The sequence below is a fragment of the Pan troglodytes genome, chromosome 6 (genome assembly GCF_028858775.2).
Source record: "Pan troglodytes isolate AG18354 chromosome 6, NHGRI_mPanTro3-v2.0_pri, whole genome shotgun sequence".
NCBI lineage: Eukaryota > Metazoa > Chordata > Mammalia > Primates > Hominidae > Pan > Pan troglodytes.
This window is the reverse complement of record NC_072404.2, coordinates 6,322,154-6,341,488: the sequence shown is the minus strand read 5'-3', so window position 1 is coordinate 6,341,488 and position 19,335 is coordinate 6,322,154. Positions and strand designations below refer to the sequence as shown.

The window sequence follows — 19,335 nt, the reverse complement described above, 5'->3', positions numbered from 1 at the left end:
TGCAAGCCCAGCAGTCTGTGCTCAGCCCCTGCCCTACAGAATGGATGATGCTTCCCAGCCCCAAGAACTCCCCGGGCCCTGGGTGGGAGGAGCTCTGGGAAATGCAGGAAGAAGATGGTCTTGGGCCTTCGTGCCTGTCTGGAAGGACCCACAGCTCCCGGGCAGCTTGGTCTGGGTGCCTGTGCAGGTCACAGCTCATGTGTGGCCTCCTGTGTCCCGAGGCTGAGCCTCACCGCCACCCACACACACCTGCCTATGATGGCTGCCCCGGCCAGTCTCCTGGTGCAGGCCCAGCCCACTGTCCCCTGTCCCTCGGACACCCCCACCTCCAGCTTCCCAGACGCATGGCCTGAGGCCTCACAGCAGCCCAGCCCCAGGACGGCGGAGCCTTGCTCTCAAGCCAATGCTGGTCCCTCCATCCATCTTCCAGCCCTGAACCCAGAACCCCACCCCTAGCCCCCGTCTCCCAGCCCACCGAGTGCTGGCCACGGCCCCCACCCCCCGCCTCCGCCCCACAGCTGCTCCCAGGGGCCTGCATCCCTTTTCAACTCCGCAGCTCTCTCCCTGTCCCCGGCCCAGGCCTTTCTTTCCCCAGGACCACGGGACCAGGCGAGGCTGCCCAGTCTGGGGAAGCGGGCGCCGGCCTCCCTGGAAGGCCACAAGGCACTCGAGCTCAGGGCCAGAGATGTGTCTGGAAGCCTCTGGGGACAGGGCCAAGGCTGTCCAGCCCAGCTGCTCCTTTGTTCCAGCCCCTGCCCCCCACAGCCCCGGCCATGGGGCCGGCCTTCTCGGCAGCACTCTCCGGCCAGCTCTAGGCTGGAGGGGAACATCCATTGTGGCCACAAGGCCTCGCCCAACCTCACAGCAGCTGCCCGGCCCCACCTCCTCTTCCCTTGGTTGGGGCATTTGCTGACCGTGGCCTTTTCGGTCCAAGGTGGGAGGCCACAGGGAGCAGAGGGTCGGAGGTACAGAGCCCAGAGGCCCCCAGGACCCAGGCAAGCTGAAGCCCTCGGACAGCCCGTATCCAGCCTCTTCTTTGCTTTCAGATAAGAACTTAAAAAAGAAAACATCCTACAGAAAAGAAGCTCAGCTTTTCCCCGCTGCTGGCTGAGTGGGTTTCCTAAGAGCGAGTATTTCCTCCACCCCAGCAGCGCTTTTCAGCGAGGAGCATCTCCGTCTCCACGGAGGGCAGCCTGGAATGGGGGAACGCGGTCAGGCTGATATTGCTGTGACCTCCGCAGCTCGGGGTGGGCTGCTGACCGTGACCACTGGCTCCGAGGAAGAAAGAGCCCAGATGGGGAGTGTCTGCCAACACCTGTGGTGCAAATGCTCCCACCGGGGCCGGCTTCGAGCTGCCAAGGGGACATGCTGCAGGCAGGGGCGGGCACCCTGCGGTGACACCCCATGACCCGACCTCAGACAGACACGACCCACGACCAACCTCAGGATCCTGGAGGAGCGCACAGGGCCGCGGCGTGAGAGGCAGTGGCGCGTGCTGTGTTCAGCGCTTCTGTTTTTAGTGACTTCTTTATTTGTAAGTTCTTATGATTTAATTTGTTTTTGAGATATGGTTTTGCTCCATCACTCAGGCTGGAGGGCAGTGGCACAACCACAGCTCACTGCAGCCTCAACCTCCTGGGCTCAAGTGATCCTCCTGCCTCAGCCTCCCGAGTAGCTGGGATTACAGGCACCCGTCACCACGGCCGGCTAATTTTTTTGTATTTTTAGTAGAGACGGGTTTTCACCGTGTTAGCCAGGATGGTCTGTCTCCTGACCTTGTGATCCACCTGCCTCAGCCTCCCAAAGTGCTGGGATTACAGGTGTGAGCCACCGCGCCTGGCCTATTTATTTTTTTATCTGTAGAGATGAGATCTTGCTGTGTTGCCCAGGCTGGTCTCTCACTCCTGTCCTCAAACCATCCTCCCTCCTCGGACTCCGGGCGTGCTGGGGTTACAGCATGAGCCCCCACGCCGGGCTGATTTAATTTTAATAGTTCTGTGTATGACGGCCAGCTCACCCGATTCCAGGACATGAAGTCTCAGCTCTTAGGAGCTGCCTCCGCACACCACCTGTGGGACGGCTGCAGTTCACACCAGACCCCAACAAGACCTAGGCTTTGGTCTGACCGTGAAGGCCCCGGCGAGGACAGCACCATCCTTAGCCCCAGGCAAGTGGGGACCTGTAGTTCCCCTCCAGCCCCGCTGAGGCCTGAGCTGACTTTGCAACCCCATCCTGAGTACCCCAAGGCCCTGGGGTTCCTGAGGCTCCTGCCCCAAAGGTCCCACGAGCACCACGTGTCTTCCTCTTCCAAGTCCTCTGCCTGCGGTGCTGGGCCTGGTGTGGGGGCAGCCAAGGGCGCTTTGTGCAGGACCTGAACCCAGCATGGCCACTCGGAGTGCGGGCCCGGCAAGAGCCCGAAGCCCCCTTCCTGTGAGAGTGAAGCCGGAGGCGATGGAGGGAGGCAGGGGGCATGGCTGTGTGTCGTCGGGAAGCTGAGATTTCTAGCCTTGAGTCTGAACGTCCAGGCTGGTGTGAAGTCTGTCACGGCGGGAGCACGGAGGCTACGCTGCGAGTTCCACGGGGCATCAGCCGGGGCGGTGGTATTTAACGCCAGGACGTGCAGTGTATGGGCCTCTCTTGGTCTCTGGGCCCTGCCTGCATTAGGGCATCGGCCGGGTCGCCCGTATTTAAATGCCCATGTAGTGCCTGGGCCTCCACAGAGCTCTAGGCCCCGTCCATGACGGTGCAGGCGTGTTCTCGGTGGAAACACACAGAGCTCTAGGCTCTGTCCACAACGGTGCAGGTGTGTTCTCGGTGGAAACACACCCGGTGAAGGCTGGAGGAGGGAAGAGTGAGCTCTCCCTGCCTGGGAGTCTCCGAGGGGTCCAGACTGAGGGTTGGGGGTGCAGGAGGGGAGGCCCCAGGGCTCAGCGGATCCCAGGTTGTGCAGGGTTCAGTGGGTTTCATTGAGGAATTTGGACTCTGCCCCAGGGGTGATGGGAGCCAACAGGCAGCGGCTACCTCCTACCTCCTCCCCGTGATCCGGGTGCTCAGAGGAGCCAGGCAACATGGCTGAGGCCACACAGATGTGCAGGAGGGAGTGCAGAGCAAGGCCCCGTCATGCCTGAGGACAGAAGGTGCTTCCTTCGTGGGGCAGCAGCCTCCCAGCGAGAAGGCGGCTCTCCAGGGCTGCCTGGAACGCATAACCGACGGTTTGCAATCTGCACCCTGTGATTTATTTATATGGGGTTGAGGTACTGCAGGGTCCCGTGCTGCTGTGTCAGGATTGGGCCCACATAGCGCGCAGACCATTTGCCTTGCATGAAAATGCATGATGGCGTCGGGAAGCCGCTGGGAAGTTTTGCGAAGCCCGTGCAGGGGTCCTCGCACGGCCAACTGGCTGTCAGCGCCCCGGTCCTGCCGCCCATGTTGCCAATGGATGAGCCAAATGTCCCTCGTGCGAGGGGTCTTGTAGATCCTGCAGACACCGTGCCTCTCACCAGGGAGTAAGGGAGTGGTCTTCCCCTGGGACCCACGAGTTCATCCTCAGCTCCACCTTCACCCACAGGCCACGTGGAAACCGCCCGGTGCAGGGGGCTCAGCGCACCACCAAGAGCCTTTTAAAAAGGCTTTGGGAAACAGGGAGGAAGAAAGCCCAGCTTTAAACACCAAGTGTGGTCTGCGGGAACTTCCTAGGGCAGCCTGTCCAGTGGGAGTGTCTGTGGTGATGGGAATGCCCGTGTCTGTGTGAGCCACGCGGTGGTCACTGGTCACATGTGGAGACGGGAATGCCCGTGTCTGTGTGAGCCACGCCATGGTCACTGGTCACATGTGGCTGCTGAGCCCTTGAAATGTGGCTCGTACAGTTGAGGAAGGGTGGCCTGTGCAATTGAGGAGCCGGCTTTTAAATTTTATTTAATTTTAATGAATTTAAGTGTAAACATAAATAGCTACCATATCGGACCATGTCTAGGTTGATGACATATTGTCTTTTTTTTTGGCTTTTTAAAGTGGTTGTATCGTTGTTATTATTTAATTAAATTAATTAATTAATTTTTGAGACAGGGTCTTGCTGTGTCGCCCAGGTTGCAGTGCAGGGGGGTGATCACAGCTCACTGCAGCCTCAACTTCCCATGCTCAAGCCGTCCTCCCACCTTAGCCTCCCAAGTACCTGGGACTACAGGCACGTGCCACCACGTGTGGCTAACCTTGTATTTTTTGTAGACATGAGGTCTCACTATGTTGCCCAGGCCGGTCTTGAACTCCTAGGCTCAATTCATCTTCCCGTCTTGGCTTCTTGAAGTGTTGGGATTGCAGGCGTGAGCCACCTGTGCCTGGCCTATATTTTATTTGTAAATATAAGGGCTACAAGTGCAGTTACATGGAAACACTGTGTAGTGGTGAAGTCGGGGCTGTCAGTGTAGCCATCACGAGAGAGTATACGTCGAACGCACCGGGGACTTTCTCATCCCTCGCCCCACCCTCCCGAGCATCCACGGGTGAGTGTTCCCCACTCTGTGTCCACGTGCACCCATCATTTAGCTCCTACCTGTAAGTGAGGACACGTGCTCTTTGTCCTTCTGTTTCTGAACTGTTTGACTGAGCACTATGTTCTCCCGTTCCATCCACGTTCCTGCAAAAGGCACGGTTTTACACTTTTTCATGGCTGAATAGTACTCCATCGTGTATACGCACCACATTCTCTTTCTCCAGCCGTCTGTTGGTGGAGCCCTAGGCTGATTCCGTGTCTTTGCTGTTGTGAACGGTGCTGTGATGGACGTGCACGTGCAGGTGGCTTTTTGATGTAATCATCTCCTTTGAGTAGCTGCCCGGCAGTGGGATTGCTGGATGAGTTCTGTTTTCATTTCTTTGATAAATCTTCCTACTGGGCTCCACAGGGGCTGACAATATTCCCGGTGAGGGTTTGGGAGACGCAGGTGTGTGCACGTCTCGGAACTCATCTCATGGAACTGTTAAGATCTGTGAATTCCACTGTAAATTTTACCTAAAACAAGAGAACTGTTGACAGATATTGGATTCTAGTTAATACTTCTGAAATATTTGTATTGAAATATATTGTTGCCTACAACTTCCTGTGAAATGCATCCAATAAAATAAGATGGGTTGACGGAGGGGTGGAGGGACGGAGCGGTGAATGGGTCTATGGTGAAGAAATGAGCCAGTGTTGATCGTAGAATCCAGGCAGAGGTGCCGGGCTTCACAATAAAGTGCTGAAGAAGCTCCAAATACAGTCAGGGATGGAGTGTTCTCTTATTACTCTGGGCGGGTCATGGTGTAAGTTTCCCCCAGTAGGAGAATCAGAAAGCAATGGGAGCAGTTGGTGGGGAGTGGAGCTGCCTCTCGCCAGCTCCTGGGAGCCACCATGCTCTCTTCTGCCAGTGCCATGTTCAGTGACATCACAGGGGCAGCATGAATATGGCTGTGGCAGCAGCGTTTACACCACGGAAATTGGCAGTCGCTGCGAGTCAGGGTCTTCCTGGGTTGCTGATGGTTAGACGTTTGCCAGCACAGCACGGGGAGTGGCAGGGAGGCACTGCCTTATCCCCCAGGGAGAGTCCCTGAGGACAGGGCGGCATCGACTCAGCTGTGCCACCTGCACCCAGGGGAGTCCCTGAGGACAGGGCGGCATTGACTCTGCTGTGCCGCCTGCACCCAGGGAGAGTCTCTGAGGACAGGGCGGCCTCGACTGGGCTGTGCCACCTGCACCCAGGGAGAGTCTCTGAGGACAGGGTGGCATCGACTCAGCTGTGCCACCTGCACCCAGGGGAGTCTCTGAGGACAGGGCGGCCTCGACTGGGCTATGCCACCTGCACCCAGGGGAGTCTCTGAGGACAGGGCGGCCTCGACTGGGCTGTGCCACCTGCACCCAGGGAGAGTCTCTGAGGACAGGGCGGCCTCGACTGGGCTATGCCACCTGCACCCAGGGAGAGTCCCTGAGGACAGGGCGGCATCGACTCAGCTATGCCACCTGCACCCAGGGGAGTCTCTGAGGACAGGGCGGCCTCGACTGGGCTGTGCCAGCTGTACCCAGGGAGAGTCTCTGAGGACAGGGCGGCCTCGACTGGGCTGTGCCACCTGCACCCAGGGAGAGTCTCTGAGGACAGGGCGGCCTCGACTGGGCTGTGCCACCTGCACCCAGGGAGAGTCTCTGAGGCCAGGGCAGCATCAACTCTGCTGTGCTGCCTGCACCCAGGGAGAGTCTCTGAGGCCAGGGCAGCATCAACTCTGCTGTGCTGCCTGCACCCAGCACAAGTCCTGGCCCAGAGTGAGTGCCCGGCCTTCGTGTGTGGACTTGCTGTGGAAACAGGATGGGTGCAGGACAGTGAGTGTTGGTGGAGGGTGGAGGGGAGGGGAGGTTGGAGGGGAGGGGAGGGTGGAGGGGAGGGGAGGGTGAGGGGAGGGGAGGGGAGGGGCAGGGAGGGGAGGGGAGGGGAAGGGAGGGGAGGGGAGGAGAGGGTGGGTCCAGACACCTCTTATATTTCCAAGCCTGGAACTGAGGTGCCCCTCCTTCTGCCTTCTCCACCCCTACAGGAGCCGTGCTTGTTCCTGGGGCAGCTCAGTGTGGCTTCTGAGCCCCAAACCCATCGGCTGGACGGCCCACGAAGGGCCAGTCATTCATCAGACGGCTCAGGGCCATTCACAAATCGGGTCGCCACCCTCTAGAGTTTGTCTCCTCCTCAGCGGGCCCAGCAAGGGCCTTCCTCGGCTACACAGGTACAGAGGCAGGTGGCCAAACTCCGGCCCCGTGAGGGGCCCTCCCCACCCGGTCTGAGGGCCCAGCCCCTCCCCGTGTCCTCACATGAGCAGCAGCAGGACAATCTCTGCCTCCAGGGACCGACCTCCCTCCCATGGAGCATTTAGAACAAGCCCTGGGCGTGGGAATGCATCCCTGGGCTTAGTTCCCGAGCAGGCTTGGAGGGGAGTGGCCCCGTCTGCCTTGACCAGAGGCCCAGTGGCTTTTCAGTTCACACTATCGCACACGCACACACACACACAGGCACACACACGCACACCCTCGAACACGCACACACACGCACACCCTCGAACACGCACACACACGCACACCCTTGAACACGCACACGGCACACACCACGTTTAGATAAAATGGGTTCACGGCCGTTCTGTTCTGCAACTTGTTAATCGCACCGTTTCGACTCTTGCTGTCCTGCTGTCCACACGCAGATGTACCCGATGCCGTGTCCTCTGCTGCAGGGTGCCCCGCGGCGCTCCACACCCCTCGCCCGGTCCCCAGGTGTGTGGGCCCCATGCTGTCCACCTGCGGGCTCCTGCCCGATGACAGACAGTCACCTGCACCTCAGAAGCATCCACCCTGGGCTGTGCCTTTTTCTTTCATCTGCACGGGGCTGGCTGCCGCTGGGCACTGGTGCTGTCTGTCGGGTGGGCTGAGCGGCTTCAAGCTGGGTCTGACATGTGCATCATTGCCCGTGTATGAGGTCGGGCGTCTGGTCACCGATGGACGGCCTCCCTGCATGTCCTTCTCTGGGAATCGCCTGCTCCCACCCTTTGAGAGAAGCATGCCTTCCACGTTACACAAATGTTCTTCCCGCTCCGGCCCTGCCCTCCCCAGCAACGGGACACAGGCCGGTGCTGAATAAGCCCTTGTTGGCCAGGGCTGGGCACACAGTGAAAGGGGTTTGTGAACCGAGCCAGGGCCGAGAAAAAAGCAGCGGCCGCCCCTGGGGAGCGGGGACCGGGCCGGGGGCTCTGTGCCAGGGCACGCTGAGTCACGGGGCAGGGGAAGCTCCAAGGGGCCGCTCCCATCCCATGGACGGCCTCGCTGGCCAGGGTGCCTACCCTTGCAGGGCCTCAGTTTCCCAGTGGGCAGGTTCCCGTCCATTGCCCTGGGGTCAGGCTGGCTCACGTGCCCTGAGGGACGTCCCCTGGGGCCTGCCCTGCCAAACTCCCCGCCAACCAGATGCACCCACTGTGGGGATATTTTCCACCAGGCGGGAGGCCTGATGTGTGTAGCGGGGGGCTGCTTCCAAGCCCCAAGGGTGTTCCCCATCCCTGACCCCCTCCCTCAAAGTCAAGGAGCAGCATCCAGATACACGGGGTCCACGCAGGGACAGATGGGCCCTGCCCACCTGGCAGCTGAACGCCCTCAGCAGAATTGCCTTCTGCTGACAGCAGGTGCTGACGTGCACCCAGGTTCCCTGACACCACCTGTCAGCGGCCTCGGTGCAAAGACCAGTCTCTGGCACAGATAACTTGCCTCCTCCCAGGCCCCCCTTCTCCCCTCCCAGCCCCGAGCCCATGAGCCCACCAGGAAGGAGGGAGGAGGGAGAAGGCTGACCTCCACTTCCTGGGGTGACTCCCGGCTGGAGCAGAGCCTCAGTGGGGCAGAGGCCTTGGTGTCTCCAGTTCATGTGCCCACCCCGGCCCAGCTCCCTGCTTCTGAGGCCCCTGGGGTAGGATGTCCAGTGCTGGCTGCCCATGGGGCTGCAGGTCTGGGCTGCTTCTCCTAGAACTCAGGGTCTTGCAGCTGTGCTGGAGAGAGTTCAGCCTGAGTCCCATGGGTCCGGGTAGGGCAGAGCACATTCTTGGGCTCCTTCCCCAGGGCCCTCCACATGCCTGATCCTAAGGGCGGTGTAGACAGCGAGAAAGGAAGTGTGTTCTCTGGGGGGTGGAGTGTGGGCATGGCATTACTGGCCACGGTGCATGCCAGGAGGAGGCTGAGGGGCGTCCTGCAGGGCGGGATGGGCAGGGGTGGGCGGCTCCCGATGCTGGGTCTCTCTGGGCTGCAAGTGAAGGAGCCCAGAGAACGCTCCATCTCAGCGAGAACACATGGGTCACAGGGCTGCAAAGTCTGGGGGAACGTGCGGCTTTAGGTCTGGCCTGATCCAGGGACTTGGACGCTCAGCCACGGTTGCACCTGCCTCCCTCTCTATCCTGCTGCCCTCTGGGATGGTTTCTGCTGCAGAGAGGCACCCACATTCCACGTGCGAAGGAGGTGTGACCTCCTTCACCCCTGCCAGGCTTAAAGACACGCAGCTCTCCCAGTGTTTCTTGAGGACAGCCTGGGCAGTGTGTGTGGGTCCCCAGGGCCTCCTGCTCACTGTCGGCCATCACTGGTCCTCTCGTAGGCCGGATCTGTGAAGGTGCCCACCTGAGATGGAGCAGGGTTGGTCCCCCTAGACACAAGGATGAGAGGTCGAGGAGGGTCCCAGACGGAAGCTGGGGGCCAGGCAGGGGGTGCGTTCTGGGCCCAGAGTGGCCACAGAGCCCCCAACGGGGCCATCTCCACATGGAGTTTGTGGGACCTCATCTTAGTCCCTCCCGGCTGCTGGAACAGAAAACTCTGCACCAGGCAGCTCATAAGCAGCAGAAATTCATCCCTCACAGCTCCGGAGGCTGGAAGTGGACACCAGGCGGCGGCAGGTTCAGCGTCTGCTGAGGGCTTCCTGGGTCATAGACGGTGCCTTCTGGCTGTGTCCTTACATGGGACAGAGGTGAGGAAGCTCTTGGAGCCCCCTTTTGTAAGGGCACTAACCCATCCACAGGGCTTCACCCCATCGCCTCCCCAAGGCCCCGCTCCAAACACCAACACCTTAGGAGTGAGGATTTCAGAGCAGGAGTTTGGGGCACAAACATTCTGTCCATAGCCCCCTAGGACCCTCGGTGGGTGGTCTGCGTGGCCTTCTCAGGGGTGGACGGGCTTGTTCCTTGGCTTGTCGTGGAGGCCACAGTGCGGTGCCCGAAGTCTCCTCCAGATCTCCTAAGAGAAGAGAGAGACGCCCCCACCCCTTCGTGCTTCTCCTAAAATTCAAGGAGGGTCTGGAGGACCCTTAATCCCAGCCTGAAACCTGGCCTGGGCATCCCGTCCCCGGTGCCACACCCCTCGCCCTGAAAGCTCCCAGCAGCCTCAGTGGGTGCCCCTTCCTCACTAGGCCTGGGGCGCCTGGCCCTCTGGGGACGTTGGGCCTGCGGGGGTCTTGGGGGGACACGATGCTTTCTTATTCCCTCGAGGACAAGCCGGCCTGAGCAGGGGGTGCGGTGCATAGGGCGGGGACCCCTGGAACCAACACCCAGGCTCCATCCGATGCTGGGTGTGTTGGGGGAGTCTTGGGGGTCTCTGTCCGATGCTGGGCATATTGGGGGAGTTTTGGAGGTCTCCGGCCTCAGCGGCTGCATCTGTCACATGGGAAGGACGCAGAGTGCCTGGTTCCTGGGTTCCTGAGCCTCAGATGAGCTCGGATTTATAAAGAGCTGAAAGAGGCCTGGCTCCCGGCCGAAGCCCAGCAGGTGTTTGTCCAACAGGGTCAGACGATGCAGCCCCCGAAGCCAGCAGGCCTTCCCCTCTGGGCAGGTGGCAAGAAGCTGCCTCTGTTCACAAAGCTCCAAGCTCTCCTATTCCTTCCCCCAAGCCCGAGCTTAGTTGAGTGGAGGGTGAGGGGAGTGTCAGGCACGCAGCCCCTCGTGGGAGCTTCCCCTGCCCCGCAGGCTGCGCGGTGTCTGAGAAGAACTCCTCTGCCGTGGGCAGGTGTGCCCAGCACCCGGACCCTGCCCGGACCAGCTGTCCTGCACCCACGTCCGCCTGCAGGTCCCTGCAGCCTGTGGAGGGAACCCCTTGGCTGCGGTGGGGTCCTGAGCTCCCTCATTCCCCCCACGGGGGCTCAGCTTTCCTTTCTCCGACCACCTTTCCCTAAATTAACTGTTTTTGGCGTGGGGTCCTCTCCCCACGACTCCCACCATCACCCCCCAGCACTTCTTCAGCCTTTGTGTTGAAAAGACCCCAAAGTGTACTACAGCTGGGGTCTTGCTTCCAAGGCAGCTGCACGGGACCCTTCCTATCCAGGGCTTAGGGTCCCCAGCGCTCAGGGTGGCCCGTCCTCCCCGGAGCATCTGTGTCCACTGGGAAAGAGGAGGCGGTGGCTCTGGTCACACCAGGAAGCCTCTGGTGGGCATGGCCGGGCCCTGTACACGGGCCTGCAGGTCCTGTACACGGGCCTGCAGGTCCTGTCCTGCAAGCAGGGCCCTGGCCGTGATGGACAGACAGGACCTCAGGAGGGCTCAAAGGGGGCTGGGGCTGCCCCTGTCCTGATCCTGGGCACCGCGCCTGATGACCACAGCTCCTGGGACAGGGAGGGCCGTCCCCGGGCTGCAGAGACTGAGGCTGGCCTGCGGACTGTGGATTCATGGGGCCTGGCTCTCTCTTAGTATGAGTAGGGTCTTCTCCCAGCCAGAGGCCGCCAGCGGCTCCCGGGGCCCTTTAAGAGAAGGCGGGTGGGCGGGACGCGCAGGCTGTCATCCAGGTGCACGGTGGGGAGCATCGTTTTCAGGTGCACGGTGGGGAGAATCGTTTCCTCGTTTCCTCGTGAGCTGGTGGGCGGGACTCGCAGGCTGTCGTCCAGGTGCACAGTGGGGAGCGTAGTTTCCACGTGCATGTCGGGGAGCGTCGTTTCCAGGTGCACGGCAGGGAGCATCGTTTCCAGGTGCACGGTGGGGAGCGTCGTTTCCGGGTGCACGGTGGGGAGCGTAATTTCCAGGTGCACGGTGGGGAGCGTCGTTTCCAGGTGCACGGTGCGGAGCATCCTTTCCTCGTGAGCTGGTTGTAGGTTGGTCACCACTCGGAGGCCCTTAGGTCCCTGCAGGCAGGGGCCGTGGGGGCCCCTTTGTGGCTGTTTCAGGATAGCCTTGCATCTGGGTCCCACCGCTTGGTGTTTCTTGATGGGGACAGGGGAGCTGTTCTTGGGCCAGGCTGCATAACGTGGCCCCCTGACCTTCACTGTGGAGTCACTGAGGTTGGAGGGGTGGGACGGGGGAGAGAGGGCGGGGGGCTTATGCCCAGGGCTGCTGCTCCCTGGAGCCCCTGCAGAGAAGCCCCTGCACTGTCCGCCTGCCTCGGGGGCCTGGGCCAGTGCTCCTGGAGGAGGGCCTGGGTGCAGAAACGCTCACACAGACCTTCTGCCACTGTGAACTGCTCAGGGCCCCATCCTGGCTGTGTCCCCCACCCCTTTTGAAGGGGCAGGCCAGCCTGGAGCTGGCTGGAGGCCGTGGCTCCTGGGTTCCTCTGTGTCAGGTTTTTCGCAATGTCGGGCAGTACTTCCAAAGCAGAAACTCAGGACAAACACCAAGGGCTCCACAGTATCCTGCAGGAGCTTGGGAAACAGCGAGTTTTTGAGGGGTGGAGGCCCAGCTGCCCTCGGAAGTAGCCGCTGAGATAGTGGGCCTCCTCTACCAGCCACTGACAGGGACACAGGAAGCACCCTCCATCTTTAGAGCTGCAGTGAGGGGTGGGCAGCGGCCCCTTGGGCGGGGGGCACTGATCATAGACCCAGACAGTGGTGGGCAGCCCATCTGTGCTGCCTGGGCCCGCTTGTCAGGCCCCGGGGTCTTCAGGTGCCTGTCAGGATTGACATTGCTGGTCTCATCAAAGGGGATGCCCTGGCCTTCCAGAGGGAGGGCCCAGGGATGGGTCTCTGGGGGTTCCTGCAGCTCTCACCTCTGTCCTTTGATAGCCATCAGAGATGGCCAGGCCTGGGGCCACCAGGGGTGACTGGGGGGAGGTGGGACTGAGACGGCTGCCAAGGTTTTGCCTGCCCTGGGCGAGGCTGCAGGGGTGACTGGGGGAATGTGGGACTGAGACGGCTGCAGAGGTTTTGCCTGCCCTGGGCGGGGCTGCAGGGGTGACTGGGGGAATGTGGGACTGAGACGGCTGCGGAGGTTTTGCCTGTCCTGGGCGGGGCTGCAGGGGTGACTGGGGGGAGGTGGGACTGAGACGGCTGCAGAGGTTTTGCCTGCCCTGGGCAGGGCTGCAGGGGTGACTGGGAGGAGCTGGGACTGAGACGGCTGCGAAGGTTTTGCCTGTCCTGGGCGGGGCTGCAGGGGTGACTGGGGGGAGGTGGGACTGAGACGGCTGCGAAGGTTTTGCCTGTCCTGGGCGGGGCTGCAGGGGTGACTGGGGGGAGCTGGGACTGAGAGGGCTGCGAAGGTTTTGCCTGTCCTGGGCGGGGCTGCAGGGGTGACTGGGGGGAGCTGGGACTGAGACGGCTGAGGAGGTTTTGCCTGTCCTGGGCGGGGCTGCAGGAGTGACTGAGGGGAGCTGGGACTGAGAGGGCTGTGGAGGTTTTGCCTGTCCTGGGCAGCGCTGCATCTTCAGTCCCAGGGCCCCGGACACCCCAGGCTTGTCCGTGGGATGGTGATGGGAAGGGCTGTTCTGGGGCTACTGGAAGTTAAGACAGGAACTGACGTGGAGAGAGCCTCCGGGCCTCCAACTTCCAGAGTCAGCTCCTGCAGACCCTCCCAGGCCACGCGCCTGGCCCAGAGCCTTCCCGCTCACTCCTGGCTGCCCCTCCAGGCCTGGACTTGAGCTTCAGAGAGGGGCAGGATTCCAGGGGGATGGAGCCAAGGGTTCCCTGGACAAAACGGAGTTGCCTCTGGCCAACTGGGATGCGATTCCAGAAAAACATCCTGCTCTCCTGGCCGTCCTGGCTGGACTGCCCACATGGCCTCCTACAGACTGGGGGTGGGGAGGGAAGGTGTCAGCAAGGACCTTTCCTGCCAAGACCAGAAGAGGCCAAGTGGGCAGAGAGAGCACTTCTGTCCTGGAATCAAGGATTGAGGCCAAGGCTGACAGCCGGCTCAGCCCAAAGTCACATCAAGGTGAAGGAGGAGAACTGCTGTGTGCTCATCCCTGAAATGGGAATAAAAACTGAGTCTTTTTTACTAAATCTCAGTAAAATAATTATTCACAATAACAAGCCCATGACACATTGACATAAATAATATTTTTAAAGAAAAAACTATATTCTCCAAAGTACAAAATAAATAGCATTGTTTTACATTTTTGCAAATTTCTCTAATGTTTGAGCTTGCAAGAGAGCAGCTGGATTCTCGTATCCGCGTTTGCATTAGACCAATGAGAAAATGAGAGCCAGAAGGACAAATGACAGCTTATGCACATGATGACTTGGACACCATGGATCCCCTGAAAGGGTCTCGGGATGCCTCAAGGGTTCCCAGGTTACACTTTGAGAACTGATGATGTAAGATATTTGATTACACCAAAGAAGGCAGGAAAGAAGACGAAGAAAAATCAGAAGAACAAAAATATGTATGATACAGATAGGAAACAAGTAGCAAAATGACACACTTAAATTCAACTATTTTGATATGTACAATAAACGTAAATGGACTAAACCCTGCTGCCCTGCCAGCCCTTTGGGAAAGGGAGGCACCTCCAGCAGTGGAATGTCAGGCACCCTGGTGTGTGGCTGGAGACAACATCTTTAGGAAAACATGCTTTCCCCACTGTTTTTTACCTCAAATATATGTTGAGCCCTTATATGCTGGGCCCTGTACAGGCCTTGGGGAGCTAAAGATGATTCAAACATTGTCTCCACTCGAGGACTCAGGGTCTAGGGGATTTATAAGCTGGGCTCAGAGACCCTCTTCCTTCCAAGCACTAGTGATATTTGTTCAACATCTTCCCCATGCGTCTCGCTTAAGTCTCTTTGCAACCACACTGAGAGCTGGACCTCTGGGTTTTTATCCTGTCTCAGACAGTGCACAGGTGTGAAAACAGGCTCACCTGGATCATCAGCCAGCATTCGATGAGGGTCTAATTCAGTAGAGGTGGGTCACAGGGTTTGTCTAGAGCATCTCACATGCTCTATTTTACAGATGAAAAAACTGAGGCCCAGGGGTGGGGGTGAGAGACGCAAAAGGGGAGGCTGAACGGAGGCAGCGAGCTCAGGCCCTCTCAGCTTGAGGACACTGCCTGTCTCACATGTGAGTCCTCAGGATGCTGTTTTGGAAGTGTGTCGTCAATCAGAACACCAGGTTGTTACAAGACTGTGCCCTGGGGAGGGCATAACACTCCTGAGTCTGTGTCTACCCCTAACCTGGCCAAGAGGCTCAGCTCGCTCGCCTCCTAGGTTTGTGGTTGAGTTCAGCGGCTGGGCCTGTTTCCTCATCTTAGAATGGGTATAGGTGGCCTGTCAGATGACTGCTGGGAGGATCGTGGGAGCAGGGGAGGGTCCAGGATGGGGACTGGGCCTGCTGGGCGAGGTTGGGCTCTGAGGCTGGCCTGCATCTGGCAGACAGGTAAGGGCTGAAGCCCAGGGGATGCTGGGTGAGGACTTTATGGGTTCTCACAAAATGACCTTTGCAGCCTGGGTTGTGGTTCAGTCCTTGGAGCCAGTCTGAGGTCCGCATCACTCCAGGGCTATATTTCAGCAGTGGCCGCTGGCTGCTTCTGAAACCAGAGGCACCGGCCCAGCTCAGGGGCTTCCTGTTGATTTCAGGTTGGCTCAGGGGCCCGGGGAGCGAACCCCAGGGGCTCTGACTTGCAACAAAGACAGCTGAGCAAGCCAGGAGCTGGGGGGCAATGGGGAGCCCACAGGCCCCACGGGACCCCACTCCTCCATCTTCCCACCCCCCGGCACCACCCAGGGCCTTGCACCCTCAGAACAACCCATTCTGCAGTTTCCTGGAAACCCTGGAGATGGCCTCGGCGGTCCGGTCCCCCGGCAGTGACCTGCCACTGCGTTGGACACCACACCACGGAGGAAGGCGGCTCCGGTGGGGAATCTGGCTTGACGCCCAGCTGGGCCATCTCAGTGCTTAAGATCAGCATCTTCCCAGTAGTCAACCTAAACTAGGACTTTTCATCAGCTACCTTCTTCCAACCAAAATGATTTTTCCGGAGACAGGGTCTGGCTCTGCCACCCAGGCTGGAGTGCAGTGGTGTGATCTTAGTACACTGCAGCCTCAACCTCCTGGGCTTGGGTGATCTTCCCACCTCAGCCTCCCGAGTAGCTGGGGCTGCTGGTGCACAACACCACGCCCAGCTAATTTTTCTATTTTTTAGAGGTGGGGTCTCACCATATTGTCCTGGCTTTAAAATGATTTTGACCATCATTTTCCTTTTCCCTTTAGTGCTCACTACCCTCTGAGGCCAGGCCTCAGTTCTAATAGTTCTAATATCCTTTACACCCCCCCCTTTTTTTTTAAATAAAACATCGCATGAGAAAGAGGGCAAGAACTCTCCAGGCAGGCGTGAGTTTTGAAGTGCTTGGCTTCAAGGGGGTTAGGGTGACCCTGTGGGGGCTTTGCCAGAACACAGGGGTGGACGGGGGTGTCTTTGCCAAGCGGACACTGTGAGGTCTCCTGGGGAGGCTGTTGGTTTTCCCTGGACAGGTTCCCGGTCTCTGCCTCCACGCTGAGAGCACAGGTGCAGGTGAGGCCCAGCCCCGTGGTGGGCAGGCTGCTCCCTGCGCCCCTCCCAGCCTCCGGGCCCCAGTGCCTCCTCTCCCTCTCTGCCTCTGTGGCACGAACGTCTGGAGTCTCTGCTCCTGGGCAGCCTGCGGGCCATGCTGAGTGTCTGGGAACATTTTCCTGCCTCCCTGGCGTCCCCGATGTGTGTCTCCTTGTGAAAGTCGGGGTCTGGCCCGGGATCGGCCTGCAGTTCCCTCACTGATTTCTGCTCTGTCTTCTCTCCCCTGCTTGGTGCCCCTCGAGAGCAGACCCACCCTGTGGGACCCACCTCTGCGTCCCCAACACCAGCGTGAGGAGTTTCCGGAAGGCGCCAGGCCCTCTGAGCTCCCAGCAGCTCGGCAGCTCCTTGGCTAGCCACGGCGTCGCTGCAGTCTTCACCCAGCGTTCGCCCCGCGTGCCTGTGTCCAAAGCTCCCGTTTGTGAGGACACGTGTCATGCCGGGTTAGGGCCTCTCTGATGACCTCATCTTAACTTAATTACCTCTGTGAAGGCCTCGTCTCCAGGTAAGACCAGATTCTGCAGTGCTGGAGCCAGGACTCAGTGCATCTTTTTGGGGGACACAATTCACTCCTCACAGCCGGCTGGTGCCTCTCTCTGACCCCCACTCCCCTCCTCCCACAATTGCCGAAGGTATCATCCCATCTCGCCCACAGGGCCCCGCCTCCCTGGAGGGCACTGCAGGCTGTGGCCCCTGTGAGCTGACTGTGTGACCCAGGGTGAGCCTGGAGGACACCTCAGGCTGCTGTCCCCACGAACTGGCCGCATGACCCAGGGTGAGCCTAGAGGACTCTGCAGGCCACGGGCCCCGCGAACTGGCCGCGTGACCCAGGGTGAGCCTGGAAGGCACCGCAGGCTGCTGTCCCCGCAAACTGGCCCTGTGACCCAGGGTGAGCCTGGAGGACTCCACAGGCCACGGGCCCCGTGAGTTGGCCCTGTCACTCAGGCTGAGCCTGGAGGGCACCGCAGGCCGTGTCCCCTGTGAGCTGGCCCTGTCACCCAGGCTGAGCCTGGAGGGCACCACAGGCCGCGTCCCCTGCAAGCTGGCCGTGTGACCCAGGGTGAGCCACACAACCTCTCCATGCCTTGGTTTCCCTTCTGTGAAGTGAGGACGAAAACAGATGCCAGTGCCAGGTTATATAACATGAGAACTCAGGACAGGGCAGGCGCCAGGAATCCAGAGCCTTTAGAGCATGAGGCCTGTTCCGGGGCGAGAGGAGATCCCTTTACCCAGCATGAGGCCTGTTCCAGGGAGAGGGGATCCCCGTTTTCAGGGTGTGCTCACTCCCTCCCAGCCTCAGTGTCTCAGCGACTCTCATGGGGTCAGGAACACTCAAGTCATGTTTGCTTTCCCTGCCTGGCTACAAAGTGACTGGGGTCCCCTTTGTCTGTGGAAAGTGGCAAATCAGCTCCTTTCACACCAGGGCTCTGGCCAGGGGTGACAGGTGGGAGCCCCACCCATGTCTCACACATGGGGTGCTGGGTGGCCCAGGTGCTTCATGGTGATGATGAGATGATGGTGACGGTGACAACAGTGGGGTAGGAGGAAGAGGAGGAAGGGGAGTAGGGGGAGGAGGGGGGAGGAAGGAGGAAGGGAAGAGAAGGGGAGGAGGGAGGAAGGGGAAGAGAGGGAGGGGGAAGAAAAAAGGAGGAGGAGGGGGAAAGAAGAGGGACGGAGAGAAGGAGAGAGGACGAGGGGAAGGAAGGAGGAAGAGGGGGAGGAGGGAGGAGGGGGAGGAGGGAGGAGGGGGAGGAGGGAGGAGGGGGAGGAGGGAGGAGGGGGAGGAGGGAGGAGGGGGAGGAGGGGAAAGAAGAAGAAGGGAAGGGGTAGGGGAAGGAGAGGAGGAGGGGGAGGAGGGGAGGAGGGGGAGGAGGGGAAGGAGGAGAAGGAGGGAGAGGATCAAAGAGGAGGGGGAGGAGGGAGGAGGAGGGGGTGAGGGAGGAGGGGGAGGAAGAAGGAAGAGTCGGGGAGGAGGGGGAGAGGGAGGAAAGGGGAAGAGGAGGGGAGGAGGGGGGAGGAGGAGGGGTCTTCAGTGGTTGAAAATACAGGCCTCCCAGAGCCCAAAGGCAGCCTCTGTGGGCTCCACTTCCCGGCTGAGGAAGCCGAGGCGTGGAGAGGTGACCGGACATGCCCGTGTTGATATGGCTCAGAGTGGTCAGGGCTGGGACCCCGCCCGGGCTGGGGACTCCATTACTGCCGCTGGACAAGTTCGAGGAGCATTTCAGCCACCCGGCAAGGGCACCTTCTCAAGGTTGCCAGGGGCTTGAACGGCCGGGGCGTGTCAGGAAAGGCCCGACCACTGAGGCTTCGAGCTCCTCTGCTCCGGTGTGGTGTGGCCGTGGGAGACGCTCACGGGGAACAGGGCCTCTGCTTGGCAGTTGGAGAAGCTGATGAGCAAAACGTGGGGCTGTGAATGAAAAATGCTGCGGAAGGAGCTCTGAAAGAAAAATGCTTGTGGACCAGCTCTTTCAAAACAAGGTGTCGGTCCGGGCGCGGTGGCTCACGCCTGTAATCCCAGCACTTTGGGAGGCTGAGGCGGGCGGATCACAAGGTCAGGAGATCGAGACCATCCTGGCTAGCACAGTGAAACCCCGTCTCTACTAAAAATACAAAAAATTAGCCAGGCGTGGTGGCGGGCGCCTGTAGTCCCAGCTACTCGAGAGGCTGAGGCAGGAGAATGGCCTGAACCCAGGAGGCGGAGCTCGCAGTGAGCCGAGATCACACCACTGCCCTCCAGCCTGGGCAACAGAGCGAGAGACTCTGTCTCAAAAAAAAAGAAAAAAAAAAAAAGGTGTCAGGGCCGTCATCCAAGGGCTCCTTCAAAATCCCCCTCCCTCCCAGACCCCTTGGCAGACTGCAGGCCTTGAGCATCTGGCTGTGGTTTATTTATTTATTTTTGAGACAGAGTTTCACTCTTGTTGCCCAGGCTGGAGTGCAATGGAGCAATCTCGGCTCAGCGGTGCAACCTCTGCCTTGTGGGTCCCGGTTCAAGCAATTCTCCTGCCTCAGCCTCCAGAGCAGCTGGGATTACAGGTACGCGCCACCACGCCCAGCTAAGTTTATGTATTTTTAGTAGA

At 59.8% G+C, this 19,335-nt stretch overlaps 1 pseudogene; it reads left to right on the top strand.

Annotated features, from left to right (window-relative positions):
• Window positions 1-582: 582 nt before the first annotated feature.
• Window positions 583-5,504, top strand: LOC129144518 (uncharacterized; annotated as a pseudogene).
• The last annotated feature ends 13,831 nt before the right edge of the window (window positions 5,505-19,335 follow it).